Here is a 12,296-nt window from a genome sequence, read left to right on the forward strand (position 1 = left end):
TGCTCTTTGTCCTTGGGACATTGTGAATCTGAATCTGCATCAGAATGTTCTCTGAGCTTGGGATCCCTCTGGGGACCTCTATGGGGATCAATGTGGAGGAAGAAGCTGGGCTATGGAGGCCACTTCATTGAGCTCAGGGCTTCACTGTGGAAAAGAGGTTGCATCCTGATAGGCTCCTGGGCAGAAAGGAAACCCCCGTCTGGGAGGAGGGAGCAGCGGAAGGGAGCATGGGGTGCAGTTCTCTCTCTCCAGGGTCCCCTTTCTGTAAGAGCCTCTGGCCCTCAGGAAGCAGGGGGAGCACCCTCCTGGGGCACAGCTTCTACTGGTTCTCGGCCCCCTACCCCCACCCACCTTGGAGCTCAAGTGCAGGACAAGAGAGATGTGCTGACTCCCCCACTCTCCCATTGAGTGGAGCAAGTGGGAAGCAGAGCTCCAGGGGTTTGTCCATCACAGCCTCGACCCCTCCCCCACCTCCTCCCTCTCTGCTCAGGTAATCTGCTGTCAAGGCATCAGGGGAGGCCTTGCCATTTCCTTCTTGTAGGAGGGGCATCACATGACAGTGACTCAGACTCCCCACTTTTGTGTCTCTCTCCCCTTATTTCAGGACGCCCAGCACAGTGTGTACTGTCTCGGGAATCTCAGGGTTGGGGTATCCTGGACAGAGAGGTACCTGCCTTGCACTGGGCAGGTCAGCACTTTTGGATCAGGAGGTCCAGGCTGGTATCAACAGCTCCCTGGAGCTGCCCCCAGAACTGTGATGCCCAGAAGTTCTTGGCGCCCACCTCATTCCACTATTATGGTTATATTTGCCTCTTTAATTAGTTGTGGAATGAACCAACCGTCTTCTATTCAATGGAAAACTGAGTCTATTTAGAATGATCTGTTCGCTGAACAGATGCAGGAAGTGACCTCTAAGGGTTCCGTGTGATTTCTATTCCTTGGGAAGTTGTCTTGATGACTCATCCCATGTCTTCAGTGACTGTAGGACTAGCCATGATTTTCTGCCTGGCTTCGGACAAGTAACCTAACCCCTCTGAAGGCAGCTGCATGCAGAGGTGACTAAACTCACTTTATACGTTTGGGCCAAATGGACAAAGCCTGGTTAGGTGCTTGGGATACGTGGGGGAGTGTGGAGGATGGGGGGTTCTTTGGAAGGACCTGTGAGGCTGTACAATGAGTGTGCCAGGAGGGCAGTGACACGGCAACACTGCTGTATATCCCACATGCCCTAGATTCTGGTAGAGACAGCCAGCCCCTAGACATCTATGTTTTAAGAAAAAATGGCAGGGGGATCCCTGGGTGGCACAGCGGTTTGGCGCCGGCCTTTGGCCCAGGGCCCGATCCTGGAGACCCCGGATCGAATCCCACATCAGGTTCCCGGTGCATGGAGCCTGCCTTCTCCCTCTGCCTGAATCTCTGCCTCTCTCTCTCTCTCTCTCTCTCTCTCTCTGTGACTATCATAAATAAATAAAAATTAAAAAAAAAAAGAAAAAGAAAAAATGGCAGGCACACAACATAGAACTGAGAAAAGAATGCCCATGGCAGAGGTTGGCTGGGGCTGGCTGGGATCATGCGGGCAGCAGCTCTGATGCGCGTGGCACCTCTGAGCTGTTCAGACGCTCAGGCCTGCTGAGCAAGCAGGGTTTGCACAGAGGACCCAGTTACCTGGGGCAGGCCACCAGCAGGCCGCCACGCAAATTTAGTGGACAGTAACGCGACACACTCCACGGACCTTACATGAATAATACTTCTCTCTGTCCTCACGAGTAATTCCAATTACTGTCACTCCTATTTTATTAATTTTTTTCATTTTATTTTTTATTTAAATTCAGTTAGCCAACTTATAGTATATCCTTAGTTTCAAATGTAGCTTTCAATATGTCACTCATAGTTTAGACACGAGCCATGGGCGCTCCTAGAGAAGTTTGTTGATCCGGCCCTGGGTCACATGGCGCGAAGGGCAGAGCTGGGCACAGAGCAGACTGTGCAGATTCAGACCTCACACTGTCCCCAGCATGGAGTGTTGTCCTCATTGTCCTGTCTCCAGAGAATCTCTGTCCTGTTCATCAGGTGCAACGGGGAGTGTGCAGCATGCTCTGGTGAGTAAGAACGTCACATCCTCTGCCTCCATGGATCCTAATTATTCTGGGGAAGATACACATAAAATAACCTCACAATGAATTGTCTCCTAATAGGAGACCCCTGAGACAGATCAGCTGGGCACAGCTCTAGTCAGGGAGATCTTGGGAGGCTCTCTGGGAGGGGGCTGAGTGTCCATCTGAAAGCATTCGTGGTAACTGGGGTGCAGCCTGAGTTATGGCTGGGTGGGCAGTGGGAGAGAGGATGTCTCCCTGAATGACCACTGGTCCGCTTGACTCCTAACTGTCGCAGAACCCGTGACATTCTAAATCAACTGTCCACATGACAGTTGCCCAAAGAATTAGCTTCATCTGCAACTGACCAAACCTGGGTGATGAGCAGCTAATATTAGCTAGGAAAGGGGCCTGCCAGGCTGGTGCTCTGGTGGCTTAATGGATGGAGTCTACAAAGCCCCAGTGTCTCGATGACCGAGGGTCTGACCCGCCCTCCGAGCAGCCAGAGCTAAGGCACAGCCCAGAATCGGCAGGGGCTCCCTGGCTCTGAGCGGGCACCTTCCTTCCTCCTTCCTTCCTCCCCAGCATCCAGTCTCTGCTGCACAAACTACAGTCACTCGACTTGCATCTACTCACTGATTTTGTACCCACAGGACCTTCAATGGAGTAGTCCATGGAGGTGATATTTGTGGCTCTACCCTGTTGTTTGGCCAGAAGTCCATTTGGATGCTGCCGAGACACTGCTGGGGACAGCCAGTAGATTTTCTTGACTACAGATGATTTTTTTGTGAATCCTGTGTTTGAATTCCCTATGATCTTCTCTTTTTGTAACGTAAGCCCTGATCCTGGAAGTACACTGACCACAACACGGTCGCTGTGCAGCTGGGAGAAGACCCTGGGAGTGCGATCGTTCATTGCTGGGTCACACTCCCGTTCTCCTTGTTCACCTGTGCCTGGGGAGCCAACTGAGTCCAGGCTGGGCCCAAGAGGGGCATTGCGATGTGGTGTGTGCTTACCACCCCCAGCAGAGTGATGCGTGGGGACGCGATTTTATTTGGATGACAGCACAGAAAAGATAATAGGACAGTGACCAGGAGCATGGGAGCTCGTGTCTGATGACTGGTATCCGATCATACTAGAAGCCACCTGGGAAAGTCACCTAAACCCCCTGTCCTCGGTCCCTGTCCTGTGACATGGGGCCTACTTACTAGTATTATGTTATAAAGCTTACTAAACTCCAGGTAATGCCGAAGGAAATGACTGGTACCTCGTAGTGCTGCATAAGTGATCCCATATGCCACGTCTGGAGGAATAAGCAAGAAATGCAGAAGTAGCTGCCTGCAGAGGGGTAGTGTGGACGGCTACAGGGCAGGAGAGGGTGGAAGGTGACCTTTCACATGGGCAAGATGCTTTACCTCAGGGAGAATGTCTGCCATCCTCTCCTGTGATCCCCCAGCAGCCCCCCACGGCATACACGGGGCAGGTGCAGTCGCCCTCTATTTCGTAGTTCATGGCACTGAAGTTCAGAGATTTTTAGTAACTTGCCCAGAGTCATGATGTTGATGACAGACGCATCTGGGACAAGAAAGGAGTTGGTTCCCTGGGGACGGAGATCCCCGAACCCGGCCCCCAACTGAGTCCTGTGGATCATGTCCTGGACTCCAGACCAAGCGCTTCCCTCTCTCCGTTCCCCAAACTCTCTTGCTGCAGAGACACAGGAGGTGCTTGTGCCAAAGAAGGCATATGCTTGACTCAGCCTCCACCCAGAGGTTTCCTGAAAGGAAGTTCCTTGAAAGGTCAGGGGCTCCAATCTGTGTCCCTTCTCCCTCAGCATCTTCACACAATAGCTGCCCAAGATGAACTCTTGGGGGTCTGACCTGTGGTCTGTGTGGCTCCCACGTGGCTCAGAGTCCAGGCATTTCCAAGCCAACTGTCCTCATGACAGCTCTCTAGTGAGTTACCTTGGCCTTCACTGACTAACTCTAGATGAACAGTTGGTGCTGATTAATGAGGACAGTGATCTACTGGGCTAGTATTTGGTGGTTTAATGGAGGAAGCTGGCATGTCCCCCGCTGTTTACTTACTGATCTAAGCACCCGTCTGAGCAGCCTGGCCTAAGGTCTGGCTGAGGGCAGGCAGGGACTGCACTGGCTCTGAGTGGGTATCTTTCCTACTCCTCAATATGACAGAGTCTCTACAGACTCCTCATCCTTCTTAGTCTCCACAGTGGTAGCGGAGAGAGTCTCATGTTCTCTTAGAGGGTCACCACCAGGGATCCCTGGGTGGCGCAGCGGTTTGGCGCCTGCCTTTGGCCCGGGGCGCGATCCTGGAGACCCGGGATCGAATCCCACATCGGGCTCCCGGTGCATGGAGCCTGCTTCTCCCTCTGCCTGTGTCTCTGCCTCTCTCTCTCTCTCTCTCTGTGACTATCATAAAAAAAAGAAAAAAATCTAAAAAAAAAAAAAAAAAGAGGGTCACCACCACTATGACACCCACCCCCCGGGACTCTGAGAGTCACCCAGGCCCTCCTCCCCTCTGTCACCAAATGTTCATTCCATCAACCCGATGGCACTATCCCTTCTCACTACTCCCCTAGGCAACACCCAAATGGCCAGGGACCCTGTCCACATCCATCCATGGAAATCCCACCATGAGATCCTAGTTTCCTTTCTTTTTTTTTTTTTTTTTCCAGTTTCCTTTCTAAATCTCCAGATTTACACTGCTAATGTTTGGTTTTGGATTTTGACATCTACATCCAGAGGAGTTGACCTGTGACACCCCCCCCCCGCCCCATTCCTGCCGTGTCCATGCTGGGGTAGCATCAAAATGCTCCTAATCCCATGAAAGCAGTGTGGGAAGTTCCTCTGTGTCTGTTCCCTGGAAGAGTGTGTAGGAGACTGGCATTTCCATCTTCAATATTCAGTTGAATTCAGAGGAAGCCACCTAGGCTTGAAGTTTGCTTTGTGTGAAAATGTATTTTTTTTATATCTCGTTTTAAATTGTTTCTTATGCTACATATTATGCAGTGCAGACATCTTAAGTGTACAGTTTTATGGTTTCTTATAAACACACTTGCTGCCAACACCCAGTTTCCACATGCAGAGCGGCTCCAGCACCCTGGCAGCCTCCTGTAGAAGGACGTCAAAATCATTGCTAATTTATTAGGTTACAAGGATGAAATCAGTTACTCCATGAATATTCCAAGCACAATGATTACACATAGTTGGTGCAAAAATAGTGTGGCAGCACCCTGGGAAGGTAGTGGAGCAAGCGGGAGAGTTTCCACTGTGGGGGCCTGGGGCAGGGCAAGGAGGCCAAGAGAAGTTTCTCGGAAGCATTTGGCTTTCGCAGAGTGAACAGCCGCTGCTCCAGAGTGCAGTACCTACATTAATTCAGCGACTGCTTCCTTTGCTTCAAGTGCTGTTCTGTTTTTGTGTTTCATTTTACATAAAAATATTTTAAAGATCAAACTAGCAGAAGATAAATTCTGCTTCCTGTAAAAGCCTCCAGCATTAACTATAAAACGTTTCTCTGCAACTCAGGTGGCATTTGTACGGTTCACACACTCGGAGGCTGGCACTGACTTAGTTGGCTGGGACCCGAGGAGCAGTGGGGAGCCCTTGGTCCTTGGCCTCCTGTCCCCTTTAAGCTTCCAGACACTCTGCAAGTCCAGGAGCTCTGAGATCCCAGCCGACACCTGTAGGGCACTTCCTTTCCGGGTCTCTAAGCATCTGCTGTGCAAACGGGTGCAGGGCTCCCCCGCCCCCGCCCCGCAGAGGCACAGAGGAAGGGGGACTGCTTGGGGGGGTGTGCGGGACCCAGAAGGCTCCTCAGGTCCTGGAAGGTGACCTCGGGCCTGCAGGTCCCCAGCAGTCAGATCCGCGGGGCACTGGGTCTGTTTGTGGCTCTGAGGCTGAGGGTGTCACCCATCTGAGGAGTGAGTCTGTCAGTGTCCTCCAGGAGAGACTCTGCCTGGGCCTGGGGCCAGGAGCCCTCAAGCCCTGGGTGCCCTGGACAGTGAACTGGAGAGGCCGAAGGGGAGGCTCCAGACTCTGGGATGAAAAGCCTGAGTCCCACCCCTGGGCCTGTGAGGAGCAGGAGGTCTGAGGACATGGGGCAGGAGAGGTGATGTGCCCCCCACCTCACATGTGATGGGGCCGTGTGGCAACCTACACCACCAGGGTGCACAGTTCCCTGGAGGGCTTCCCTTTCTCCCCTAAGAATCTTCTCCACCAATGCCTTGCCTGTGCCTTTCAGCTTAAAAATGGTCATGCTGAAGTCATAAAAAAATAAGCTTACGGCTCAATGTGTTTCAGTGTGAAAAGGCACTACAGGGACACTGCTATTTAAAATGTGATGAAACCTAAGAAAAAATTAGAAAGTAATGAAACTGGCTATTTTTGTTTTATTAATTTAAAAAATCAGAAAATAGAAGAAACATAAGCAATTTGCCATTCTTTTTCTTTACCATATCCAAAATGGGCATCGCACTACATGTCCTTTCACTTTGTGGGGTGTTTCATTTGATTGTTACATATATACTTGAAAGTCTATATAGAACTTTGGGTTGGGGTGCCCCAGGTCCTGTGCAGAGAGGCTGAGGGGCCCCCGGGGCTTGGGCAACTCCCAGCTGGGCTCGGACGCTGCGGTGTCGCCTCCTGGCCACCGGGCTGCCCTGCACCCGCGGGGATGGGGAGCTGGGCCGGCTGAGGGGCCTCTGTCCTCCCCACGGGCCGGAGCCTGAACTGGGAGGAGTCAGGGCTGTGCTCTCACATAAAGAATGGACCAGGCATCAGTTTCCAGGAGAGATGTCCCCAGGACACCCTTCACTTACCTGCGCTGGTTCTTCCCACCCTCCTGCATCCCTTGGGCAGTCACGTGAAGGGTGGCCCCCGAGGGGCCCCCTTTGGGTTTGTTCCTTTTCCCAAAGTGCAAAGACAAAGTCAGGGGAGCAGCAGAAAACACGAGCACTTGTCTGCCTCTGCTTTTCCTCCTGTCTGCTCTACACGCCCGTTTCCTCCTCTTCTTCCACCCCGTCAGCTTTCACTTCCTTCATTCCATCTCTTGAGCCCAGGATGAGGGAGCTTCTGATACCAGACTTCTGTGGGACCCGAGAAGAATTGGGCATGTTCTGAGCTCCCCCCACCCCTCCCTGGGGGCAGGAGAGCACCGAGCAGGGCTGGTGCCGGGGGCAGAGCCAGGCTTCCGGGGCCCCTCCAGCATGGGGACCCTGCCCATCTCACCTCACCCTCCCACCCCCCTCCCACTACCCAGGGCTGCTCAACACCATTCAGATGGTGCAGACCCGGGTCGGAGTCAGGGTGATGCTGGGAGAGCAGGTGAGGGGGGGCAGTGGTGGGAGATTTGATAGACACCAGAGATGCGAGGACCTCCTGTCCCCAGATGGAACCAGGTCCTTCAGGAGGACAATCATCCAAAGAGGGAATGGGGAAGAGGTGCAGAGGAAGCTTATGGGTAGGGAAGAGAGAAAATGGAAAAGAGATGACGAGATAAATCACTGGCAGTTTTGCTCCCTCTATCCAGCCTTCATGCAAAGTAACCCTCTGCATGGACCATAGCAGGAGTGGCCTGGGAGGGGGTGGCCTTAGGAGAGGACAGGGGACAGTCAGGGCTGAGGTGAGAGTACCTAGGGTCATGGCCCAGAAGATTATGTCCCTGACCCTAGAACTCAATTCTGTCCCAGGAAAGACCGTGATGGCTTCACCTCTGCCATGAGGGACTGGGTTTCTGATCCTCACCACACTCTTCCGGCTCTTGGGTTTCATACTGTGGCCTGGAATGAAGGCCTGTGTCATCTTGTCTTTCCAAGAAGGCAGCCACCATCACCATGCATTTCCATGTGGGATGTTGCCTTCCTCAGTACCCACGACTCACTGCTTCCCTTCTTCCTATCTCTCCTGATCAGTGTTTGCTTCCCTTCTCCTGTCACCTCCACCCACCAGATGGTTCTCTGACATGAGAGCAGTGGAAGAATGATCATGGGTGTGCTGCCACCCTCCATAATCAATCAATTGATCAATTCACCAATTCAGCCAAATCTGGGGGCACTTGCCATCAGCCTGGGCTGGGCCCTGTGAAAGGGAATAGTAACCCATGCCACATACTGCATATCTGCCCTGTGCTGGGGTGACCTCAGCTACTTAGAGTTACTTAATCCTCAGAACAGCCTCTTTAAGTTTCCCAGACCCTTCGAGTGGATGAAATTAAAAGGAACTTATCCAAATTCCCCTAGTCTATAAGTGGTGTGAAAGGAGTACCAGAGCAGGTGTGGTACATAAACTCGGGTGTCTGCCAGCATTTGCCCTGAGCCCCAGTAGGACGGAGCAGGGTGGGGGGGGCTCTGGGCAGGCCCGAGGGAAGTTCCCAGGTGGGCCCGGGCCCCTGGTGTGGGGAGCAGGCCCAGCACTGTGTGGCTGGAATAGCAGGTCCTGACGGGAGCAGGGACTCTGGCTCTGGTGCTCAGAGCCTCTGTCCTGGGCCTGGTCAGTCCCAGGAGACCAGCTCTGCAGGTCCTTGAAAGGGACTGTGTGTCACCTTCACACAGGTCCCTACAATTACTGCCGCCCAGGGAGGATCTCAGGGTGCTTACACACAGGCCTCTGTCACTTGGAGGCAAGTGCAGATTTCATTCTGGTCCCAGGACTGGAGATCTGGGCGAGGAGAGGAGAGAAATGTGCTCCAGGCCGTGTCTCCCACCTCCCTTCTGCAGTGGGACCTAGGAGCAGTTGCAGGAGGCTGAGAGGGAACATTCCCTGTGCTGCCCGCTCAGGGAGCACCCATCACCCAGGGTCAGACCTAAGGGCGGCCCTGCTGGTGCTGCTGGGTGCTGCTCCATGACCTAAAGCTGCAGAGGGAGAGGGTCCCCAGCTCACAGAGATGCACTCTGTCTGCCATTCAGATGTATGGGACACAGTGCGTCCCACCAGACTGCCTTTGTCATGGGTCACCCCAAACCCGACCCAGTACTCCCCTACTGAGTTCCCAAGACACATGATCCAAATATAAGCAAGGCTTTGCTGCTTGGCAGAGGCAGAGCAGAAGAGAGCGGGTCCGGGGAGAAAGTAAACTTTAAATAGCAAAGCACATGTGATGCCTACACACATAATATCTCCTATTACTATGTCATTGATATGTGAAGAAAACAAGACAAGCCATCACACGTATTTGCCTCTTCTCTCTGATTTCACAACACCCTCCCCCACCTCAGTCTCCAAAGCAGCAGGTGTAACACGGCTGTTCCCGGAACCATCTTTCATTGATTCCCACCGGAGTGTAGTTCCCAACCTGGAGAGTCTTCACCCTCACTACTGCAGTCAAAAATACTCTCCACCCCCCAATCTTTAGGGACACAAGCATGAGCAGCAGGTTATTAGAGAGAGGGGCTCCCCTGTTGCTGCTACTCCAGCTGAGGCCAGGCTCGCTCACCCAGCATCACCCGCTCTTCCTTTGGGTCCTCATCCTTCCTGGGCTCTGGGAACTAGAGCCCTTCAACAGGACAGTGACCACAGTTGCAAACCTTCAGTGACAGAAAGGATCCCCCTTCACCTGGCACTTCCCCATCTCCATGAGATCATGACAGCTCTCATCTGCACACGGATCCACCTGAGATCCCAGCTCTGATGGACACACGCTGGGCTAGGTGGGGTCCAGGTGCAGCCCCTGTGCAGGATCACAGCCATTGCTCAGGGGAGCCATCTGTGGTAATAGAAATCTCCTCTGACTCACTGAATACGGTAGCCTCTGGCACATAACTATCGGGGCACTTGAAATGTGGCTAGTGTGACTGATGGATTAACATGCTTCAATTTATGTATATTTAATGAATTGAACTAATTCATTAATTAGTTATAAACAGGCACATCTGGCTAGCGGCTATTCTCCTGGAAAGTGCAGCTCTAGGATCCAAAGATAAGGGAGATGTCATGTCCCTGCCGTGGGGGTTCCCACAGAGGAGTTTGCTGGCCTGATCTGATCGTTATTTGTAGATTGTCCTTGGGCAAGGAGAAGGGTGGGGCAAGACGGCAGAAGAGTAGGGTCCCCCAAGTCACGTGTCCCCACCAAATTACCTAGGTAACTTTCAAATCATCCTGAAAACCTACAAATTCGCCCTGGGATTTAAAGAGAGAACAGCTGGAACGCTACAGAGAGAAGAGGTCGGGCTTCTAACAAGTACAACTTGCTTTTAGCTACTCTGCAGTGAGCAAAATGACTAGAAAGAAGAACTCACCACAAGAGAAAGAATCAGACAGTCCTCTCTCCCACAGAGTAACAGAATTTGGATTACAGTTCAATGTCAGAAAGCCAATTTAGAAGTACAATTATAAAGCTACTGATGGCTCTGGAAAAAAGCATAAAGGATTCAAAAGACTTCAGGACTACAGAATTTAGATCTAATCAGGCCGAATTTTAAAAAATCAATTAAATGAGGTGCATGCAATCCAAACTGCAGGTCCTCACGACAAGGGTTAATGAGGTAGAAGAACAAGTGAGTGACATAGAAGACAAGTTGATGGGAAGGCAGGAAGCTGAGGAAACAATACAAAAACAATTAAAACATCATGAGGAAAGGTTAAGAGAAATAAATGAAAGCCTCAGAAGGAAAAATCTATGTAAACTTGGGGTTCCAGAGAGCGCTGACTGGAACAGAGGACCAGAAAGCGTATTTTAACAAATCATAGGCGAGAACTTCCTGAATTTGGGGAGGGAAACAGGCATTCAGATCAGGGAGATAGAGGTCCCCCCCTAAAATCAATAAAAACAGTTCAACACCCTGACATTTAATAGTGAAACTTGCAAATTCCAAAGATAAACAAAAGATCCTTAAGGCAACAAGAGAAAAGAGATCCCTAACTTATATGGTGAGAAGTATTAGGTTAACAGCAGACCTCTTCACAGAGACATGGGAGGCCAAAAAGGGCTGGCAAGATATACTCAGGGTCCTAAATGAGAAGAACATACAGCCAAGAATCCTTTATCCAGCAAGGCGCTCATTCAGAATAGAAGGAGACATAAGGAGCTTCCAAGATAGGCAGAAACTGAAAGGATTTCAGTGACCACCAAGCCGGCTCTGCAAGAAATATTAAGGGGGACCCTATAAAAGAAAGAGGAAGTCCAAAGAAATAATCCACAAAAACAGGGACTGAATAGGTATTATGATGACACTAAATTCATATCTTTCAATAGTAACTCTGAATGTAAATGGGCTTAATGATCCCATCAAAAGATGCAGGGTTTTAGACTGGATACAAAAAGCAAGACCCATCTCTTTGCTGTCTACAAGAGACTCAGTTTAGACATAAAACAAAAGGTTAGAGGGATCCCTGGGTGGCGCAGAGGTTTGGCGCCTGCCTTTGGCCCAGGACGCGATCCTGGAGAGCCGGGATCGAATCCCACATCGGGCTCCCGGTGCATGGAGCCTGTTTCTCCCCCTGCCTGTGTCTCTGCCTGTTTCTCTCTGTCTGTATGACTATCATAAATAAATAAAAATTAAACAAAAACAAAAACAAAAACAAAAGGTTAGAGAACCATTTACCACACAAATGGTCCTCAAAAGAAAACAGGGATAGCCATCCTTATATCAGATAAATTAAAGTTTATCCCAAACACTGGAGTAAGAGATGAAGAGGGACACTATATCATACTTAAAGGATCTATCCAACCAGAGGACTTAACAATCATAAATATGTATGCCCCTAATGTGGGAGCTGCCAAGAATATCAATCAGTTAATAACCAAAGTTAAGACATACTTAGATAATGATACTTACACTGGGAGATTTCAACACATGCTTTCTGTAAATGACAGATCTCCTAAACACAACATCTCCAAAGACAAAATAGCTTAAAATAACACACTGGACCAGATGGATTTCCAGATATTTACAGAAATTTACATCCAAACGCAATTGAATACACATTCTTCTCAAGTGCACATAGAACTTTCTCCAGAATAGACCACATACTGGGTCACAAATCAGGTCTTAACCGATACCAAAAGATTGAAATGATCCCTTGCATATTTTCAGACCATACTGCTTTGAAACTAGAACTAAATCACAAGAAGAAATTTGGAAGAAATTCAAACAGGTGGACATTAAAGACCATCCTGCTAAAAGATGAAAGGGTTAACCAGGAAATTAGAGAAGAATTAAAAAGATTCATGGAAACTAATGAGAATAAAGAT

The sequence above is a fragment of the Vulpes vulpes genome, unplaced genomic scaffold (assembly GCF_048418805.1).
Source record: "Vulpes vulpes isolate BD-2025 unplaced genomic scaffold, VulVul3 u000000630, whole genome shotgun sequence".
NCBI lineage: Eukaryota > Metazoa > Chordata > Mammalia > Carnivora > Canidae > Vulpes > Vulpes vulpes.